This window comes from Cygnus olor, chromosome 7, assembly GCF_009769625.2.
Source record: "Cygnus olor isolate bCygOlo1 chromosome 7, bCygOlo1.pri.v2, whole genome shotgun sequence".
Classification (NCBI taxonomy): Eukaryota; Metazoa; Chordata; class Aves; order Anseriformes; family Anatidae; genus Cygnus; species Cygnus olor.
The window spans coordinates 14,678,630-14,701,748 of record NC_049175.1 but is presented as its reverse complement, the minus strand read 5'-3'; the positions used below and the strand labels follow the sequence as shown (position 1 = coordinate 14,701,748).

At 45.1% G+C, this 23,119-nt stretch overlaps 1 protein-coding gene across 1 annotated transcript in view; it reads right to left on the bottom strand.

Annotated features, from left to right (window-relative positions):
• PCDH15 (protocadherin related 15) overlaps positions 1 to 21,371 on the bottom strand; it is a 738,374-nt gene extending 717,003 nt beyond the window's left edge. Inside the window, exon 1 of the mRNA XM_040563492.1 lies at positions 21,285 to 21,371. The gene's annotated coding sequence lies outside the window, so the exon portion shown is untranslated. The remainder of the gene's footprint in view (positions 1 to 21,284) is intronic.
• Positions 21,372 to 23,119: the final 1,748 nt, after the last annotated feature.

The window sequence follows — 23,119 nt, the reverse complement described above, 5'->3', positions numbered from 1 at the left end:
ACAGTCTTGTGCAGATTTGCACATACAGGCATCTGAACTATTTAGTATCTTAAATGCTCAACTAGTTTCTAAGACAACTTTGCAACCCTCTCCTACCTCTTGGGCCAAATGATTAGTTGGCACGTGATAATACCGTAAGCCAGATAGACAGGAAAACACCCTTTCAGAAAGGAGCTACCCTGTTAGCAAGAGGCCATCGAAAACCAGTTATATATGCTATAAAGCTATCCTCCCCTGGGACAGAACTTCTTCCAGGGCATTTCCAAATAGACAATTAACCTCTTGAGCTAAATACACCTTAAAAAAATATTTCATAAGTTATCCCATCTTTGTACAAGTGATGTTGCAAGGGAAAAGGATGTGAAATGATAGGGAGGGCTGTACCTTGGACTAGAACAGCAGAGCTTCATATATAAATCATGCAGTTACACCACCAAGTCTCCAAAGCACAGATAAGGCTGTTCAGATGTGCTGCCGTACACATGCAATTACTACGAAAGACCTTTAAAGCTAACTATTACTAGCCTGTCTCCATCCTGATTTTAGCTATTACTTAAATTGTGCAGCCAGGACTATCTACCAGCAGGTTTAACTGCTTGAACAGGGCTTCCCTATCCTAAGTAGCAAGAAGTTATAAAGAATGTTAGTGCTACACAGTGGCTTCATCCACAGCTATATTTGACTACTGTTGTGGTTTTTTTCCTCCCACTAATTTGCACAGAATACTCAAAGCAAAGCACAAAGTGAAACAACAACATGGCCTTTCAAGACATGACAAGAACTACTTTTCATAGAGGTTTTTCCCTACAGAAAGGGAAGCTGCCCGCAATGGAAGCGCTGCTCAGGTGCTGCTGGTCTGTACAGAGGGAGCAGCCACCAACCGCACCTGGCGGTACAGACGCTGCAGTGCTTTGGGCAGCTATTCCCTCCAAATACTGGCCAACAAACCCCATATGTCAGATAACCATACTGGTTTTCCACGGCCTCTTGCTAACAGCCACTCACCACTGCTGGGTAAAATTGCCTAGGCACTGTGTCCCCCGAAGCACAAGGACCTTGACATTACTCTCAGTATTTTTCAGAAGTTTCCAGCCAACAGCACTACTGGAAGAAACACGTACTGGAAGAAGGGAACAGACTCTGGTATCTTTATTAACACAGCTGTTGACTTATTCTGACCTCAAAAATCAAGGACTTTGCCTCGGGGAACACAGAGGACCATACAAACACATCTTTGCTCTTTCTGCTTAGCGGCTGTACCACTTGTAGGCACCCAGGGACAGCAACACACCCCAGGGTTGCAGCTTGTATGGGCAGCAGTGAGCAACAATAATTTAAAGAATAAGAGAACTGCCAACATGCTAATCATTATACTGAATGGATCAACCATTTAGCAAGAATTATATCCCGGATTTATTTGTAGAACTGAATCAATTCAGAATTTATTCTGCCTCACTCTACCATAACATCGCAGACATTCAAATCAATCCACATTAAAGAACTTACCCTGTGTAGATAAGCACTATTCCCACAGCAAACAGCTAAACCATTTGCTGGTGTTAACAATTTACATATTTCTTGATAGCAACACTGCAACTTTTCACATCGCATCACCAAACAACATATTCCTCATCCCAAAAGCAGAGGGCCAACTCTCTTTAATCACATACTGCACAACACTAGCACACATTTCCCAATATGTGCCACGTTTGCAAGCTAAATATCTTTCCTATTTGGTGGGCTATTTCTGTGTTGTGTTTTTTCCTCTACAGTTCAATCTGAGTTGCTCCACAGAACTCAAGTTCAACATTTCAATTAAGAAAGTCCAAATATCCACTTCATGAACTGCACTAGTCTATTACATCAGAGCATTGCCAACAATTTCATTTACTTGATCTATTTTAAGAAATCATTCAGCATGTTCTTTAAAGAGAAGTTTATGCCAAAGAAAATAGCTTTCTGATATTTTACAACACTTTTATCAACAAACAAATGCTGGAAGACTATGAAAAAACACGCACCTGCTCATTTGACATCACAAATAGTCTTCGTCCTCCCTCCCTAATGGGAGGAAAACAATGAATAAAGCACAATTACTATGCCCTCCACACCCAAAAAAAAAAAAAAAAAAAAAAGAAAACAGGCAGATAACAAGGACTGACCACCGCAGCTGGAAAAAGAAGAGAGAAACGAAATCCCAAACACCCATAAGCCTGAAACTTCTGCCCTGGAGAGGAGCTGGCCCCGCTCACATTGCACAAGCTGAGCGTACTGAAACCTACAGCATCAGGCTCTTCCAACACCCAACTTCTTATCTTGTTCTACAACGTGAAACTAGAAAAAAATCCTTTCAACTCCCCCTATGGTAAAGCATAAAGGAGCAAGTTACCATTTCCTGTAATTAGAGCATGTCAATAACACAGGTCCCAGTCTCGTTGCTATCTGTGATGTACAGCCCTGTTACCTTCTATTCAGCCATAACGTGCTCACTGCAACATAAGCAGGTTCTTTTCGCAGCAAATGAATGCTTCCAGTCATCAGCAGATTTGTATCATTAACTGATAAGTCCAAGAAAACCTACACTTTTCTGTGGGTCTTGCAATAAAACAAGTTTTCTTATAATCTGTTCACTACAGGATAATGATGTATAGGGCCGTAGCACGCAATTTAGCATATGCTCTAAATCCTTTTGCAGTTGACTTCAGCAATCTGTTCCATTCACACAGGCTTCTTTTCCAGCCCAGACAACACTACAAGTCAAGTCTCACTTCTGCAGACCATGCAGATATTCCACTTACACAGAATGCACAGCAGCAGCAGGGTCCAAAGATCCTCAAAACTGTCTAGCTGCCCTCCTCCGGCCCAAAGCACTTCGTTACCGAGCTAGCATTCACACAGAGATAAGCTGCAACATGGAGGTTATCAAAGAGCGAAAACGTGCAGCTAGGGCTCACCACGACAGCGGGAAACAGCAGTCACTTTTCAGGGTTTTCTTCTGGTTTCTACTTAGAGCAGCGCTGGTCACACCTCTCAGATGCAGTGGTTTCATTACAAGAAGCTGCAGCGTGGAAGGAAGAGAAGAGTGCTGCGTAACATCCCAGATTCAACTTCCTCAGTGCTTCAAACTGAATGTTTCTCACCCCAAGACCTTTGCCATAAAGCTTAGTTGAGACTTTTCTACTAATGAAAATGGAAGAAACAGTGTGGTTTACTCTTGTGTGGAACAACAACACTGCTACTGGGGCCAGGGAACACTGTGGATCCTATTAGCTGATAAATGTATTTTACTGCTTGGTGAAAGTCCCTGAACAGCCTGCAGGTACCTGATCCACCACCTGCGAGGCAAATGCCCATGGGGCAGGCACGGATCACCTCCAGGAACAGCTGTACATGGGCAGAGGAGCATGACATGGGCTTTTCCAGGCAACACGTAGGCACAGAGCCTGCAGAAGTGCCCATCCTTGCGAGGTACCAGTGCACTGCCAGGAGAGCCAGGCACAGAGCAGCGAGGGACATCCAGCACAGCAAGCACCCTTGGCTGCTGGGTGCAGGCCTAGGAATTTGTCTGCATCTCTGCTCTGGCCATGTACTCTGGTTTCCCAGAGATGGAACTATTTCTCAAAATAGAATACTCGATACCACCACCCTCAAAAGCGCTCATTGATTTCTGCACAGACTTAACAAGATATTTGACTTTCTGAAGCTGTACTTAATTTCTTTGTCACTATATTGCCTTTCCTTGATCTGTAGTCCCTTCTGACTTTTCTGATTAGAAGCATCATTTTTCTCCTTATCTTAACAGCGTGAGAAGGGGGAAGCGTTCTGCATCTATCCAGCCCTTTCTGGGGAAGCATGACTCCAATTGTTTTAAAAAAGAAACACTGAAATACAGGCAAACATAGGGAGGTCGCTCACCAATACTAAACTAATAGTTTAAAAAGTAACTAGCATGCTGCTTTAAGCAACTTGAGCTAGTTCACAGTTGTGTCACATTCAAGGAAGATGGAAACAAGTCAAAGAAAAAAATTAACGCTCTGAGATTAGAAGTGCAGCCTACCTACTTCCTCGGAAGTTTACAAAACACTGCAATCTGCCAGCACCCACACATCTTTATGCGAGCTAAGGGAGCACAACGTGGAAAACAAGAAATGCAAACATCAGAATTAGTTTAACTAAAAAAAAAAAAAAAAAAAAAAAAGACATTAAGCCTGGATTTAAGCAATGCCTTGAAATGTGAAACTCCACAGAAATTGACACTGGAGTCAGAAGAAAGCGCCCTGCTAGTTTCATTTTATTCTCCTATGGCAAATAAATACGGTCTCATCAGGTCGGTCACCTGGGGAAATGAGGAACCTGACCTAAGGGCATGGAGCTGGCCGTGGCACAAAGGGAGCTGCTTCCAAAGCCAGGGCTCCTCCACGGAGCACTGCCTCTGCTAAAAGCAGCAGCACGGGCACCCGAAGGCCAAGGCGGGCTCCAAAAGCTCCCAACGCAGCAGCAGCCAGGAACGAGCCTAAGGTTATTTTGTGTGTGTGTTTTCATTCATTTCTCTAAAACAGTATTTTAGTCACAGGAGACTTTACAGGGTGAAGTTATATTCTGCAAGAATAAATGAATCTGAAATTGCATTCAAGGAATGTACGTTCATCTGAGCTCAAAAAATGCATTATTTCAAAACACAGAATGTAAGCAGCATTATTTCAGGGTATTTACTGATGGTTTATCATCTTCCAATTTATTCTTCAATTTAGGCAGTATTATTCACTGTTATTGTTAATTTATATGCTTTTTTTCATAATACCAAACAAAAGCATACGGAAAAAGTGAAGGTCAGAACAAATGCAGGGCTGGTTTAACACCAAAAACTCTGGATGGAGTCCCTACATAAAACTGCTTTATCAAGAAATAAAAAGAATTGCTTCCTGTTACACAAAAGGGACAAATTCTGACGGCTTTCTCATCTCAGAAGCATAACAGACCAGAAAGGTAACGCAATAAATAGGCGAGACAACATCACTGTTGGAACTTCTCTTTCCACGACCTTCACAGATGAAGGAAAAGAAAGATGTTTCCATGAAAAGAAGGGGACTTCCTGCAGTCACAGAACACAGAGGTGAAGACGTCTGTGTAACAATGCCCGAGCAGCAGCATTTATAAAAGAAAAAAAAGAAAGTTACTGCAAAGAAGGGAGAGTGTCAAGAATAGCAGCAGCAGCCTCACAAACACTGCTTAACTCAATTTCGCTAGCTTCGCCTCAACCTCACTTGGGTGGGTGGTGAGAAAACAGCCACCTCAGCGAAGGGAAGAAGGCAAAAAGAATTTAAGGTGACAAATACAGCTGCAACTGAGAAAATCGATATCTCTAGCACAGAAGTTGTGTTTCTCATTAGTCCATAGCTGAGGTGTTAATGGTCCTTCTGATTGTTGCTTCTTGAGGGTTTTAAAAATACATAGAAAATTAAAAGACTGTAAAACACTTGGCTCTTCGAGGCAATAAATGAAGAAGAGCTGAGAAATGCTGAGGTAACCCTGCTGTTAACCAGTATTATCATTTAACAGGAAGGTTCTGCACGTCACGTGTTCCTCGCCTGTCCTATTTGCCAGACTGTAATTGCCATCCTGGAGCACTAATAAGCCAGAGGAAAGCACACATCTGGCTACAGCTGTCAAGGAAGAGCTTCTTAAATTCAGATTATCACCAAAATTGTTGGGTAAACAGCAGTGTTCTCCACAAATAGCTACTAGTGCTGTGGGTGAATCCAAAGCCACTTTTATTGTACAATGCCTTTTAAATTTCAATTATCTCTTCTTTTATTTGACTCAATTTTCTAAACCAAAATTAAAATTCCTTATAATGGCTTTATAATAGTCTAGGTGGATGAATGTGTACCAAGACACTCCCACACTTCTGTGGTATATCACTTTTGGACGCTTGCTCACTTTTTCCTCCCTTCCTCCTTGTTTGAGGCGAAACACGTCACAGTTGTGCATGGCAAAACCTGGCGCTGGAGGAAAAGGAGCTCCCACACCTGAGGCAGGAGGAACAGCAAAGAGCTGAGGTACCCTTCAGCTTGTTGCAAAGTTCCAGCTGAAACAATACAATGGCAATGTATGTAAATACATGACGCAAAACACCTACTGCACTTTTGGGTACTGAACCAGCTAGGACTTGACAAAGGGCGCTGGAGTTGCTTGTTCGTGACCTATGGCTCAGCACGCTGCCATACAGCTCACTACCCAAATTCCTTCTCTTATTCCTGGGACAAATGAAGACCAGTGTCAGAAGTTCAGTAAGGGAGCAGCTCTCACCAAAAGCACTGGATCTAGAGCCAGGCATCGCCTCCAGAACCTCCCAGTAACTTGAGGAGAGGCAGGTACAATGAATTGAAGGCAGTCTTTACTGAGAAAGCACAGCAATGAAGTGAAAACTGCCAACAGCCAATACAAACTAGGCATTAGGCAGAGCAGTATGACAAGCAGCAAGTGTCTTCTGCCACTTTTTATAACCGGGGAAGGAACGGAGCCATGTGATGGAAAGGGTGGAAAAAAATAGAAGGTAATAGAAGCAAAGAGCTACCAAAAACTGGTGGAAAGACTTCTTATGAAGGACGCAGAGCTACAACAGAAATCAAGTACCTAGGCGCACAGATGGCAATCTGTACTGTTCAGTGAAAGGGAAACTCCAGAAGTTCAGTGTGTTTGAAGCTGAGACAGCCTGTCTGTCTGGCCCTGCTGGCTTCAGAAAGCTCCATGACACGAATTGCACGTCACGCTGCTGCTGCGGTAGTTTCAAATGTTTCCAGACAAGCATGATATCACTGACTACAGAATAAGAAAAACATGTTTTAAATTAAGAAAGTTTAAAAAATAGAATAGATCTGAGCAACAAAGTCTGAAATCCCATACCGAGTGTGTACGGAGCTTTGTACAGGAAGACTATGATAGAAGATAAACAGGTCAAGGAAGGGTAGCTAAACAAAACGCGAGCTCATTCCTCAAAGCTTGCGAGCGCCAAGCTAACACAACAAGCCTTTTGGAACACTTTCTTCTGAAGCAGCAACAAATGAAGCTGGTGTGATGGGTTCAGCAAAGAAACTAAGCCATACCTGAGGTTATGCCTCGGGAGCTGGTAAGCAATGCCTGTCCTGATGCATTTTGGATTTTAGGAGGACTAATCACCTGGAGGCATACACCTTAAGCTGGCTCAGTAGTCAATCAAAGCTAACAGGACCTGGATGGGCTTAAAGTGTACCAGGAAGAAAGGCACAACACAAATTCTACCTCCACAAGGCTGATTCAGGCATGGTCACAAGTCCAGAGATGGATCCGTACCCCCATCAGCAATTGGTACAGCAACAAGATACACGTGCTGGTTTTGCTTGGCACTGCACTGGACACACCAGTGGTTTGTTGGTAACAAGAACATTTACATGACTCAGAGGCTGACCTAGAAAAGCCTGCCCTGTACCTAGCTCCATCTCTTTTGTACAAGGAGGGAAAGGAAGAGAATGGGTTGGATGGGGACAGGATTGTTGCTCAGTTTTGGCATGGAGTCCCTACACCTTGCAGGCAGACTGGGGATGGGAGAAGAGGATATTAGCGCTTCACAGCATTTCCCTAACCCCCATGGTCCTCTCACAACGCTCCCACAACCCTTACAAGCCATGCTTTTTCCACTCAAGTGCTAAAATAAAAGGCTGGGGCTTTTTTCATCTTTGCAAGTGGCAGAACTGCATACTGCCTACATCCTTGAGCACACGGTAAGAGTTTTTCATGGGTTTAACATGTACTTGCAGAAAACCCCAAAGAAAAAAAAATTTGCATGTTTTAAGATGTTAAAAATGAAGCAGATCTCACAAGAGGAGAGTGGCTCGCTTCTTCTGTGAAACCACAGGTAAAAAGCAGGAGAGCTGCTCTCTACAAAATGTGTTGTGGAAGGGGGGGGATATGGAAGAGAGCAGCAAAGTATGGAAGCAAAAGGACAATACAGGCACAAGAATAAATACGAGTACACTGGCCTTAAATAAGCACAGATTATGAGTGAGAAAGGCGCAATGATTTGAGCAATCAGCCTTACACTGAAAGGAGGAGAGGGAATATTACACATGACATGCTTTGTTTTGTGAAAGGGACTTTTCAGCGTGGCAGCTGCAGGAGCAGGCAAACAGATTCAATGACCCAGAAGGTCCCTTAAAGCGTTATATTCCTCTGAGAATTTTAACAGCAAATCCACTTGCTTATTTGAGCACTTGGATGAAACAATTTTCAAAATGACCACTCAGGAGCTGGAGGAAAGCAGAGCTTAATGAGGAGCGCTGCACAGGTGAAGGGAGCAGAGCTATCAGCAATGCAGCTATGCGAGCCCAGGGCAGGAGGCTGCTGAGCAAAAAGCAATCTCTTGCACGGCCCCTGCCAAGGGCTTGTTTCATATTTTAAAAGCCAGTCCGTGTCCAGCATTCCGCACCTACTTTTTCATAATCTCGCTGCAAACATAGCAGGCATTTTTGTTTTAAAAAAAGATCAAGAACAAATTCAGCTCCAGGTGCTTTGAAGGAAATAAAGTGAAAAACAAACTTGCATTATTTTAAAGACCAGTGAAACGCTTACATAGTAGCACATCTAAAAACTTGATACAATGTGAGGTTTTCAAGTAGAAACAGCAAAGAATATGAGGAAGGAGACTATGGTCTACTAGCTAATGAATAACACGTTTGGAGAGAGGAGATCTGTTGTTCCCAAGAGGTTTTTTTCCTCTTCCCCCTCAAATCCTACTAATCTCAAAAGGAGACAGGGTGCACAGCGATCTCAGAGCAGATTTTAACCTAATGAACAATCTTTTGCCATTCGACATGCCTGCCTAACTTCAGAGTCAACATTGAGCTTCACAGCTGTGAAGTGCTATTTGTTTCCAACAACTTTCAAAAACAATTTTCCAGATTTGGAGTTCCTTATTATAAACAATTTCAGAGCCCAAAATGCATTAGTCGTGCTTCTCCAGCTCCCACCTGACAGCGCTGCATAACACCACCACTTCCTTACCTCTCAGACACTTCAGTACAGAAAGTAAAAAACAAACAAAAAAACAACACACAGCACTCTCCCCTTTTCTGATTAATACGGCACCTGTGGAAGGATGTACCAGCTACTGGATGCAACAGGGTTGAAATGGGGAGGGAAAACCTCAAGATTTATGGGATCGCCATATCTGAAAAGCTTACGTCCAGTTACTAACAAAAGCCCAAATACGCGATCCAGCTGAAGTTATACAGAGGACAGACAGACTGGGACACCTCCTTTAATCCAAACTACCCACATTGCAGTTCATGTTTTTGTCACAGTCCATTACCGGCACGATGATTTCTAACATGGCACATCATTTCAACAACATTAAACGCACTGGTACTGCACAGCTGTTTAAAACTTCTTTCCAGCAGGTTATTACAGTGTGTAGCTGATGGAGCAGCAAATCAAGGTGTTTTTACAGGGCTCCCCCCACCCTAACCCCGGATTCCTAAAGGAACACCTCACTTACCACCACTGCAGGCTGTCCCATATGCAGGGACCCCTCTCCCAGACTTACAGCACAGTACCCTCTACCAGTAAGAAATCTCCAGATTGTAAAAATGGGTCTACAAAATCTTTTGTGTTCACAGCGCTGCCCTTTCAGATTGTTTACTCTGTGTAACAGCCAAGGAGAACAGCAAGCACAGATGTTCAAATGATGAAATACAAACGCGTTATAAAAATGTGCCAAAAGGAATTCAGAACTTGCACTGGAACCAAAATGGAAGGGAACCACCTGAATGGTTCCACGCTACCACAAGAGAACAAGCCAGTGCCAGAAATTCCCCGATGTGGGAAATGTACAGGCTTCATCTGTATTAACCAGATGTGTGCAGATACAGGTTTTTTAAGTAGATAGGTTTTGTTTTAGTGGGCCTCTAGATGTACTCCAGAGCCATGATACAATGAGGATGAAGTTTGGAGCTAGATTAAACATATATGTAGGTGTTTTTAAATGCACAGCAGGCTAAGAGCAGCAGACAGCTCTGTGGAAGAGGCGGTGGCAATCAGACTGGCGAACCACTAACGTTTGAAAACAAATCTTTACACACACACACAATAGATTAAACCTTCTTACCGTGGGACTGGTAACACTTCAGACAGCAACACTCCCTTGGTCCCTACGTCAGATCTCCTGCAAAGCCTCCACACCAAGGCAGCCCTTCCCATGGGAATCCCAGCCTGCAGAGCTCCCAAGCACACAGACACCAGCCCTCAGTAGCTCCCTTCTAAAATTTCCCTCCCCCAAAGCCTAATGCTTTGAGGCATAACTGCATTTCAAAGGAAACTGAGCAATGGGGAAAAGGAAACAGTGTTTCTGCAGACGTGAATGTCATGTAAATGTCAAACTTAAATGTTAAAATTTGATTAGGAGACTGAATGAAAGGAAAACAGCGCTGCCATAAGTAAATCGGTACGCTAACAACGCTCCCAGCCTGGTCGCTTTCAACACAACCTTGCGATGGGTTTCATTAATCATAATTTCCTATGTAATATTAAGCTGTAATTGATTCTTGCTAAAAGACTGTACATAGCACCACAACAAGTGAAAACAAACGTTTGTTAATGAGATGGATCTAAACAGGCAGTCTTACTGCTAAACACCTCGTGCGCTGTGCCTACAACCTCATTTGGTCAACTCAACAAAATTTTGGTTTCACTTGACAAATAAATGCTATCCTACATGGAAAGCCCGGAGCATACACACCCATCCATCTGCCTGTACCTGTCTCAGGTAAGCAGAAGGTGGTTTCACATTGAAGCCCCAAGAAGCAGAGTTCCAGAAGACATCAAGCAGATTTCGATGAACATTTAGAGCCCGATCCTTTACAATTTTGCATCAGAGAGACGACGCTTTTTCAAGACTGCCAACCCTACTTACCACGTTTCTTGGTGCAGCACCCTAAGTACTACCTGCTCTCGTCTCAGGAACTTTCTTCCTTCTCAGCAACCTCAGCTCTGCTGGCTTCAGGAGGCTGGACACCCAGACCAGCTGAAGGATCCCGACAGCCCCAGTAACACGAAGATGTTACTGGCACAGGGGTGGAGACTTAGCTTCATACAAAGGCAGGAAAAGGTTTAGATGAACCCGAGCTGGTGGCTTTAACTACAAGCTTAATACTTGGTTCACTAAAATACCAGATACAGAGAAATTCTACAGTAGCACTGACATTGGCAAACACAAAGTTAGATGCAGAATTTCCAGCCACACGACAGCTCTTCCATCAGCTTTACACACCCCCTCTGAAATACCACCAGTCAGCATAGAAGGAACTAAATACAGCATAACACATGCCAGCCCCAATGCAGATCAGAATTAATCTCAAAAAGCCCAGCACTTGCCCCAAGCTGATTGCTTCCTACCCAAAATGCAAATTCCTAACCCCAGCTTGCCTTAGCACGCCCCCCAAAGTCAGAGGATTGACTTGATTTTGCACTGACCTTGATGTTTTAGTCACCTGTTATGTCATCAAAATAATTTGCTAATTTCTTACGCAGAAGTTGAACAAGGGCAGCTTCAAAAAGTACTTTGAATTTCATGCCCCCAGTGACATCCTCTGTGGGTGACAGTCCAAGCCATAAACTTGTCACTACCGTGATAATTGGTGGGAGGGCGAGAGGACATAACATCCATATCACTGATGGATGGCTCCCTTCAGTTTGAGGCTCCCTGAAGAGATTTTTTTTGTAAGCTGCCTTCAAAGGTAATAGAGTAAGAACATTATGAAAAACTCAAAGGGAAAACACTGTCCCCCCAAAAAGATAGACTTGTTAAGGGATTTCAATAATCCCATCCTTTACCTTCAGTGAGACAAACCCAGGCACTACCCTCCATTGCTTTTTGAACTTACAATCAGGAAGAAATAAAGCAAAAAAGGGAAGCAGGTTGCAGTGTCGGTGGATGAAGCATCAGTCTGTTACGAGTTTCATGAAGTCTGATTCATCTATTCAGCAGTTTCAGTCCCACCAGTTGACTTCAGACTACCTTGATAGATGAAAAAAGACCACCATAACTGTAGGTCAGCTTTTCTGACCCTCCTGTAGCTGCTGTATCATTACGCTTCCCTTATCTAGATGAACCCCTACAGACATCTAGATGAACTGCCACGAAAAGGCAAACCACCACTCCCCCGCCAGCCTTTCACATCCCCCTCTCTGCTTTGCTTCCAGACTTGGCTGCCAAACACAAAAACACCATGTTGTGATAGAGGCTGCAGCAGAATTCCTGGAGGCTGTGTGTTCTGCCTCTGCTCCCAAGCACAGAGGCATTTTCTACAGGAGCTAATAGCATCTTATCCTCTTGAGTTTTGTCAAAAAACAGAGATTTGCATGAACTCAAGTTCTGTCCCGTGGTTCACCTGTCATAAACTGCATTTTATTAAAGAGTTTATGGTAAAAAAATAAAAATAATAAAAAAGAACTACCATCTGAAATTAACCACTTGCATTTATCCAAATCTTATCCAGTTGCAAACACTTATGTAAATAACCTTGTTTCACATTATAAGTTTTTTTTAAAAAAAAAGTTTGTCCAACTACCCTTCTATCATAAAGTGCATTGTTGTCAAATGCTGGTAGGTAAAAATAAAACAAACACAAATGAAAAAGGGAAGCAAAGGAAGGCTGCTGAAAAACACTATCTGCTGTCCTATCCTTTGTGTGGTTCCTTAATTATCAGAACTGGAGCAATTTTGCTATTATGAAGAAATTTTTGCTAGTGGATGTGTGAGTAACAGATAGCTCAGATTGTTTCTGAGAGATTTAAAGATTCTGTTTGGTAATGGTAAGTACCTTAAAGCTCCTATAAGCAAAAGGGACTCAGAAACCAGTGGGTGCTTCCTCAAAGGCAGCAGGTGCCGTGCATGGTCCTTCATTAGCAGACAGAGAGCTGAACAGGGCATGCACGTGGGGCTGTACAGCTCCAGTAGCGCGGGATGCTCCTAGCCCCACAAACTCTTTAAGGCCTGACAAACCAGGCTAGTTTCTTTCAATACAACTCGGAGAGTTTGCATGCTACTTTCAGGTATTTCGGGAAGAAGCCCTGTGGTTGTTTGCTGGACCCCACCTGCAGGCTCCTATCACAGGTTGCTTTGTAACTGCACGTAATTAAAGGCAGGACTTCTGTTCATGTCATGCAATCAGGCTGCAGATAAACCTGAGCCAAATCCCAGTATTTGCTTGGGGTTCATCATGACCATCTCGCAGCAGCTCCTCTTCAGTACAGAGGTTCTCTTAGCAGATCTGCCCCCTCAGAAAAAAGAAAGCACAGGCCTGAAAGAACAGGCACAGGAAAGGAAGAAACAATTACTGCCTTAATAGACTGCACAATGTCAACATTTAGCAATTACAGGAACACGTATGAATATTTAAGCGCTACATAAACAGGGCCTTTACACCACCAAAAGACTAATACCAGAGTTCCCTGTTTCTACATGTCAATCAAAAATATTTCTTCGTCAATGCTATAGAGGCTTGCACTTACTGCACTTGACTTCTGCTCACCCATCTAACAAATTTTTTAGAAATCGAAAATAAAACAATTCAAAGGCAATGTTGTATTTCTGCCTAAGGCTGTTCATTTTTCCTTGTCATCTACATGGCACTTAAGTTGTCAATATATAATTCCATTAGTGTGGGTCTCGTTTCTAGTTTTTGTTTACCCTCATTTCAGATGTAACAGAAATAAAACATCCCATATTCTAATTACTGTAATTGTGCTGCCTCACATTTTTTCCTTAGGCTTTCGATCTCTGTTTGCAGACAACAGCAGAGAAGATACAAGCTATGTCAAGCGGTCAGACATTTTTAAGTCTTTGGCATCTAGCGATGCAAGTTATTTCAAGTTTCAGTATTAGCAAAGGAGAAAAACTGAAAGAAAGACAAACAATAAAGAAGGTATTCGTAAGGTATTGTAAGATCTAGATGCTAGCTTGTTGGATGAACCACGGGTCTGATGACTCTTGGGGATAAGTGTCTGACACATTCAAGAGCTGAAACACCATTATACGTATCTACGCATGCTTAGCTAACTGGCTTGGATATTTCCAAGTGAAGTTCCCATTAACATACAGCTGAAATGGAGTGGCTTTACTGCCATTCAGAAAAAAAGATGGGAAAGGCACATGTTGTGCCAGCAGTTGGGCTGAAAAGGTCCCCAGCTTGTCCCCGTTCTCTCATCACCCACCTCTCCCAAAGGTCTATTTCCCAATCAGCTTCCCTGCTACTGCACTTCAGTAAAACATAGTCAAGTCCACATGAACAGCTACTCTGGGAGATCTTAGCTTGTGGTAACCCAGAGAAAACAGCCTCCGAACCTGTCCCAGATGGGCCCAGGGGTGCCTGTGAGAGTGGGTGTATTGGTCACCATTAATTAGTACCTTGTACAGAACGACCACTGTCACAAGTTAGGCAATCACATACATGTTGCTTTCAGAAAATGCACAAAAAGCAGCAAAAAGAGAGCTGAATCCAAACCAGATCGTTAGAATACTCAAGATTATTTTTCTTTAAAGCATCCATCTCCTACTTCTGACAGGGCATATTTAATTTCGCTGTTTAGAAGAGATTTATTTTGTCCACAGGAGTCATGAAGAACATCCTTCACAAAAACGTTCTGCACATTACTTGAAAACACAGCTATGAAATTGTACTAGCTCTTGCAGCAAACAACATGCAATGACCTGCCCTGATTACACTCACTTGACTAGGGTAATCCCCCTACCTATGGCTTGACCCTACTCACTGCAAGGTGCCAGTTGCTCATTCCCCAGCATCCCTTTCAGAAACCACAAATAAAAAATGTAATACCAAGATCCACAAAAAGAGATTTGCCTGTTATCATCGCCTATTTTACTTCTTACCAGCCAGCAATATTTAGTGCTGCTGGTCCAAGCACTGTCCTTGTATTTAAAAACAGCTGTTAGCTTGGAAATAGGGTGGTTCCCCCATCCCTGCTGTACAGGACGGGCAAGAGCTTGGCTGAACGTGCCAGAAACACCTGGAATCACGCCATCACCTGCTGGCATGCAAGTGCTATGAGACTGCGTGGAGCTGCCGAGCCATGCGTGTACCCTGAGCTGCTGCAGGCAAGGCAGGGAACCCCCAGCTCAGCACCACTCACGGGGCATTTCTTGCCCTCAGAAAGGCAAGAAAATGTATGGGAAAGGCACCCAAGCCTTCCCCATGACTATCTCCCTCTTACCAAAGGCAGCTGGGAGCCAGATGGAAGACAGCAACCACTGAAATACGAGCACCACGTCCTAAAGTACACTGAGGGTGAACTGTAGGTAAACGGAAAATACTGTAATTAACTATTCAAATTACACTGGCATGTTGGGATTCATGGTTTTATTCCCATAAAAAGCACTGCATGAAATCTAATGACAGAGCAATAAAGACTGCAGTTCTGTATCTCATCGAAAAGAATAAATTACTGAAACCACTCCTACGATTGTGCCCTGAACTGTAATTAGAACGGAAACCCGAAAAGAATATCTTTCTTGTATTTAAAGTATGAGAAGAGGAACCACGTGAAGCGAGATGACTGATATCCTGATTTGGCAGGAAGACCCTTGAGTTAACATGGTAACAAGTCTGTAAAATGGACATACTAACAACCCCCCTCACAGAGCTCTCCCAGATCCATACACAATGCCTGTTATGGGTTCAGCCTTACAACTGGGGTCTTCAGCCACCTTCTATAGAAAATAACATCTTAAGCAGCAGAATTACATGCAAATGTTTATTTCCAGAAAAACAAAGCGAGTTCATCCCCAAATTCATATCAGAATCTGACTGCCTAACCAGAATATTAACTAAAGCATCAATAAAAGCAGCGGGCTGTAAGTTTCTCTCCCACTAATTAAATCATTTCAGCAAAAGCAGTGGTTAAATGCTTAAACACAATCTTCACATTAGAAAGGACTCGCTCCTGTTCCACTAAAGCCACTCCTGAAGCTGCTGTATTGGGAATCTTTTTCCCCGCGTTCTTCCCAAGCGCCTCTGAAATCTTTCTGCCAGCTGCTCTAAGCCAGCTTTGTCTTAGGACTTAGTTTCTTCTCCCAGTAGTACAAGTGGTTTGTCCAGGTCAGAAAATGGAACAAGAATGAAATACATGAAGTAAATAAAAAAATAAGCTAGTAATTCAACAGCGACAGAAAATAATTGCAAGCTTTGTGGCAGTTTACTTTGAAATTTCCTCTGTTTCCCTGCCCTTTAGACTGTACTATTTCAGGGAATTCATTAGAACTAAGGCCGTGTGTTTCTGTGTTGCAGGGCATTCTCTTGATGCTAGACAAAATAGGCTGGAGAAATGTCTGCAGCCCTTCCTCAGGCAAACATCCACTACAGCAAGATTTGCTTGTTTGAAGTTCTAAGCAAATTTAGGAAAAATCACAAGAATCCTCTCTTCATCTTCAGGCTAAATTCCAATTTCGAGACTACTAATGTAAACTCCTAATAACGGCATTGCTTCAGGGCTGTTATTCCCAGTATGAGCCAGCACAGCTGAGATAAGAATTGCGTATACAGGATAAGAGAGCCTGACTGGCACTTGGCTCCTCGCTGCTCTGTGTTGTCACCTCAGCTGCAGTGTCCTAATTGAGAGACACCACCAGCCTGCTTGGTCCTTGTTTGCCCTCAACACCCGCTCAGCAGAGACAGAGTTCCTGAAAAACCCACAGACAAAAAATAACAGATACCTGAGCATTCATCTGCAATTTCCGATTCTGGCTACAGAGCAGGGAGGGCTGGCTCCTCTGCTCCCCCCTTCCCAGTGCGGGGGTTTTGCTACATCCTGGCACTCCCAGCGAAGAACGTTAATGTCAGCTGAGGGATCCTGGCCACTGCACCCAGCAGGCCGAGTCTCCAGCACCAGGGGAACCTACACAGGTCAAAGGCAAATGCATGCAGTCCACAGCTACAGGTGACCTCTCTCAAATGCTGGTAATGCCTTTTCCCTTTCTTAAGTGAATGCCCTCTCTATCCCCAACATCCAAAGCTATGTTTCATAGTTCTGATACAGGTGTTACCATCACCTTTGATAGAGATCATATATATTATTTTTATGCATGCTTATGTAAGACTTTAAAAAGACAATATTGTAAATGACTTGAGCTCTTACTCAGAGAGTTGTGTCGCCAGCTATTAAAAGTATTTGAGCTAACATCTTTTCTTTTACAGCTTGAAAAGAGAAATCAGCCAGGTACGCAGTCAGAGAAAAGCATGTGAACCTAACCGATGGAGAACAAACCCGCTGCCGACAGATTATACCAACTGCCGGAACTGCCACAACACAAATCAAATCCAATTACTCCTGAGTTAGCACTTATTGCAAAGTCTTACAATAAACCAACTAAACCCATGAAGTTGCTGGAGCATCACCTTCCAGAGGTGTCCTCTGTTGCACTCTTAGAAGCTTTTTAGGCACTCAACCTTTCCTTCCCCAAAAGCTTTCCTACCAACAAATGTGTAAGATAAAATGCTTTGGTAACAGCAGCCATAACAATATAGACCCGCGAGGCACATTTTGCCTTCATCAATCAGTTGATGAGTTATTTTTAATTAAGAGGAAGCTCTGATTGCAGGATTTTGAGCAACAATCCTTTCTACTTTAGCTACTGCTTTCTCTGGCTTGCATACTGAGTGCATACACTATTTATAGGAGCGACTAGCAAATCTGTTGTTAAAGCATCAAGCAGCCTTTTGGCTAGATTCGCATCTCAAGCTTGAACTAGTCAGAGTTACCCATCTGCATGCTTCAAGTACCGAGAAGAGCGCATTAATGGGCTATCAGTTCAGTTTTCAGCCATGCTAGGAGAAAACTAACTGCCTTGCAAAAAAGCTTGCTGGTTTTGCCACGTTTATGCAAAGTTTAATTGGAGTTCAGAGGAAGTTCCAAAAAACTATCTTTGTGGCATAAAAGGGTCTGGTTTGTCAAAGCAGCAGAGTTTACCCCACTTATTGATACAGCTGTACTAACAACAGAATCTACCTTCTTATTTTCATACTTCGATGCATCAGAGCCTCTGTCGAGATTTTAGGCAAACACAAGCATTAAACAAAAAAGAAATCAGCACTTGCGCTATTTTCCAGCTTAAGAATATTTTAACTAAGGCCACAAAGGTAGCCAGACTGTTTCCAAAAACATATTAAAACAATGAAAAGTGCAAAGTTGCTAATGAGCAGAGTTTTAAAAACAACGTATACACACCATTTATTTTTTTTTTTTTAAAGTTTTTCACATATTACTTAATAACAGAGTTTTTAAGTAGATCTCCATGCATGTGTAGCTGCTAAGGCATAGGAAGAGGGAAAGGAGCACTACCTGAAGACCTTTTTAAGAATGTATCCCACCGAAGCACAAACTTAGCTCCTGAATTTCCAAGTGTACAGATCCCAGTAAAAGTACCCAAGAAACTCACTGAACAGCTACCGACACAAGTGAGGAGAGGAAAAACAACTTGGACCAACTTCCAGCTCCTGGCTAAAAATTCATGCTTTTAATCAACCCCAGTAAAAGCATACAGCCAGCCTACTGAGCCCTGAATCACTTCAGGAAACCGGTCGGGTTCTAGGTTTCCTCATTGATTCCTCTACCTGCTCCAAAACACAGCATTTAACTCCCCAGTGCCCTTCCCACTCACCCACCCAGCCTTGTGGTGCAGCTGTCCCCACAAACCTCAAGATGCCCACAACCCCAAGCTATCCTACAAGGTAAAAAATGCAGAAGTATTACACATACACAAAGCAGCAATGGAACAGACTTGTTGCAGCAGACTTCCACAGGAGCACAGAAACCTGTGACTGAAGAGAGGGTTTAAGAAACCCATTTGCATGACTGGTGCAATGCTTAGCTGGCGGATGGTGGCCTATAAACCACAGCTACATTTGCAGAAATCTGACTGAAATTATTTATCGGCAAAATGCACGTAGAATTAGTACTCATCTACGAAGTTATTTGAGAGGTTGCTTTACTATTTCTATTTTAGCAAAGGAATTATACCTTCCTAAGTACACGTTCTTACTCTAATTTTGAAGTCAAAGAAAGTACTTACTGTAGCCAAACATGCAAAGCTGCACCAACCAAATCTTGAACTATAATTAAAGCAAGCCTGGTCTAAGCATCTGCTTACCGGTCTGCGGTCTTTCTCTTGAAAATTAGTACGTGTCAAGTACAGTCACCGTACCTTCCAGAGGGTGGCATATGTGGGCTTACCAGATGAACAGCAGCTAAACCAAGAGGGCAGAGGCAGCAGTCCCCGATTTATTTGCAAGCAACCTGCCTCAACGCTTTCCAAGCTCTCCGGCACACCAAAAAGTTTAAGGCAGAATGGATTTGCACACCGGTGCTGCACACGCTGGGTGATGCATGTGACCAGACTGTCACTCCTGCTGCAGTACCAACACATACCCACAGCCACTGCGAGGCTGAGAAAAAGCACCTCATTTGCATGAGGTGATTGACTAGCCATGCAGATCGGGCTTCGCTGGGAAGCAGGGAGAGAGAACATCTTTCAGGAAGAACTGAATTTGGAAGAGGCACAGAACAGGAACAGTTTGCATTCATCTCCAGCTTGCTACGTGGGATCCTGAGAACATTTCCTTTACCACTTCAAATATACAGTCTGATTTTATTTTTAAATATCCCTTTTCCCCTGGTTTCCAACCATCAGAAAGCAAAACAGCTCTCAGTCAAAAGGGGAAGAAAAAAACAACACGCACACACAAAAAAAAACCATACTTCACTTAACCTGGCAGACCCCAAAGAACACCACAAGGATTTCACATGTCACGAACCTCCTCCCACCTTGGGGGGGACACCACACAAGGAGACATTTCTACCTTAACTTTTGATGATGGAAGGTGGGCGCAACCTGCTTTACAAAGACAGGTGCTTTATTTTTCTCCTCGCTGCAGTCCAGATGAACTGACTTTTGGCTACCCACCCCTCCCAGCCACGCACACCTCACCCCAGACTGACATCCACAAAATTCTCATTACTGCTAAAAGACAAGAAGGGGATGGGAAGCAGGCATCCGCCTCTTGCAGCCAGTGCCCCCAGATGACAGCACCCACACGCCTACCTTCTCCCGGAGGGAATCCTGGATTCCTCCTCGGGCTCCAGCCCCTGAGGCTGACTTCTCTGTGTGTATCTCGAGTTAGTCTTCAAAGACGGAGTGCTGACCAGCCTCTTGGAAAAATTCACCAGTGGGGCGTGCAAGAGGGAGGCATCAGTCGCATCACCTACCACGAGTCCGGGAACCAGGGTCACCCTGCTGCTGCCACACTCGGTCCGCCGCTGCAGTCGTGCTCCGAAAGCGTTCGGGGGGCTTCCCGTGCCCCAGAGGGTTTCTCCCCGTGGCTTTACGATGCTGCAGCCAGGAGCTCCCCGTCTCCCCGCTGCCTGAAGGGCTGAGGCGCTCGGGAACAGCAGCAGATAAGGCACCCAGCATCACTCTGCTCCTCCAAATGAGCTCGGAAATGAGATGTAACAGCCGCCTCTCTCCCGCGCCAAGTATCACAGGAGCAGAATACTAACCGCTTCATTTATTTCACTCATTACCAGACGCAGATATCGAAGCCTACACATCGCATCTCCTCCGCCAGCCCCTTGACATAACCCTACCTTTTAAAACAGCCATACCCGCGGGCACCCCTTCGCGCTGCCCAGCGGTGGGGGGCACCGCTGGGGGTACGAGGCAGGGAGATGGGAGCCCACCAACAGCTTCCCCTGCCCCAGCTGAGCGAGGGGCTCGGGGCAGCCTCGCCGGGAAACTTTCCGCCGGCGAAACTTGGATGTGGGCAGGGGGAGAGGGCGGCGAGGGGCTCCCGGTTCCTCAGGGCGGTGCGGACCCCGGGGCTGTGCAGACCCCAGGGACGAGGCTGCTGACCCCCTTGGAGAGCCCCAGTGACCGAGCCCAGCTCCCAGGTCTGGGGCTGCGTTTCTGGAGCCACGGGCAGCTCAAACACCCCGCAACCCGCCCGAGGAGCGAGGAGTTCGGGGCGAGCCTCCCCCCGGACACGGGACGCCCCTCAGCGCTACTCCCCCGGAGGGCGCCATTTGAGGACCGCTCGCCCACCCCACGCACACCCCCAGCCAAAACCTACACACGGGAAGGGCCGAGGGGCAGCGCTCCCCGCGGCCCCTCCGGCTCCCCCCGGTCCCTCAAGGTCCCCCTTATCCCCCCCCAGTGGCCGCTCCCATCCCGCCTCGCCCCTCACCTCAGCACCGGGCCGCCGAAGGCCGAGCCGTGGCGGCCGGGCAGGGAGCGGAGCGGAGCGGAGCGGCGCGGCGCTGCCGAAGGCGGGCGGATTGTGCCCCCCTCGCGGCTCGGAGGGACGCTGAACTGCAGCCGCCACCCGCCCCCGGCCCCGCAACGCTACCCCCGCCCGAGGAGCCGGGCCGGGGGCGGCTTTCGGCGCCCCCCCGGGCGAGGAAGCGGCCGTGGGGGCGAGGGCACCGACGGGGGGGTTCGTGAAGTGACTGTCGGCTACAGCAGCCGAGGGAGGAGTACAGCACCAACTCATTAGCAGAAGCATAATTTAGGTTTTTACCAACCCCACTTGCGTACTTGCTCTTAGGAAGGTCTCGGTAAAGAAAGCCCCTCACGCACGCTGATACAGGCCCGTGATACCTTCTGGAGTGGTTTACTTGCTTCAAATATGAGCACTTCCATAAAGCATGAGCTTTGCAGGCTTAAATGGGAGATTTTGGGCAAACTGCTTTAAAATCTCAAACATGCCAGACCAGCATCTGTGTCTCTGCCTCTATTCACCTCATAGTCCCAGAATTAAGGCCTAAAGCCCAGCAATCTGCCCCCACCTGGGGAAACAGCAGCTAGAGACCATCAGCAATGCTGTAGGCCACTGCAGACTCCACTTTCTCGGGGAGAATCCTATAACAATAAAATCCCTCCAAAAAATGGGTTGGCCAGAGAGTCCAGAGACCCCAGTGCTGCTTCTGTTCCCACCAGGCTTGCTCACGTGAAAACTATGCTCAGAAAACCTACTTCCAGCAATTAACTTTCTTCAGTGGCATAAACAGCCGAGGCTCCCATGCCACCAGGGGGAACCGACTCCTATTCAAAATATCTGTCCTTTTATTTTTGTGGATTAAGTTTATCAGGAATCAAGTCCCAATCTCGTTCCTTGCAGTGGCCCCACAGACTGACTCCAGCAGCGGTTCGATCATGAGAGCGAGAGTCACAGATAGGAACTGGGGCTGGCTGCTGTCTCAAGTGGCGTTGTTAGAAAAAGTTCCCCAAGCCACATTCCTGCTTTTTTTCTGTGCACTAGCTTTGGTTGACTCTACAGCACAGCAGTTTAGCTCATTATATCAGCAGAAAGCCACCCTGGCAGAGAGAAGCAGAGCTTCCTTCACTCTTTGGCAAGCTGAGCAGGCTCTCGGAGGAGCTGGATAAGCAGCAAAGCCTTTGCTGAGCAGGTCAGAAGGAGCAGGCCATGCAGGTGGTGCAGGCCCAGCTGCCAGCAGTGGCTAAATTAGCTCAGCCACCCCCTAACCCCTTCTCAGTTTCACCTCTGTAAATCCAGACTAAATCCTCCACCTGCAGTTGGGCCCCAAATTTCATCCTCCGTGGTCTCTGAAGTTAAAAGCAGAACTGTTATTGATTGAGACGGCCCTTTTTGTGCTCTTCTCCCCTCTGGTGGTGATGAGAGCATGAATCTTAACCCCGTCCTGGTGCTACACAGGAATGCTCTAAGTATTTACCTATACATATGGGAATGTGCACTACAGAAGGGAGCTCACAGGTCATCCCTCAGCTAGCACGATTCGTAACCCAACAACTGAATGAAAACCTTCGATGACTTTTCATTCTCCCTGCCTCCGTGCCATACTTCCTTTCCCCCAGGCTTCTTAAGCACCCAACTGGTAACTTCTACAAATTAACTGTTACAGAAAGAAAAGGAGGCATGGGAAAGCTGTTGACAGCAAGGAAAACGTATAGCAACGTTTGAGCTGGCTGTTGCACTAGCCAGATATTTCTCCCCAGCATTATTAGATGAGTCACAGAGATGGTAGCAGAGAATCTTGTTTG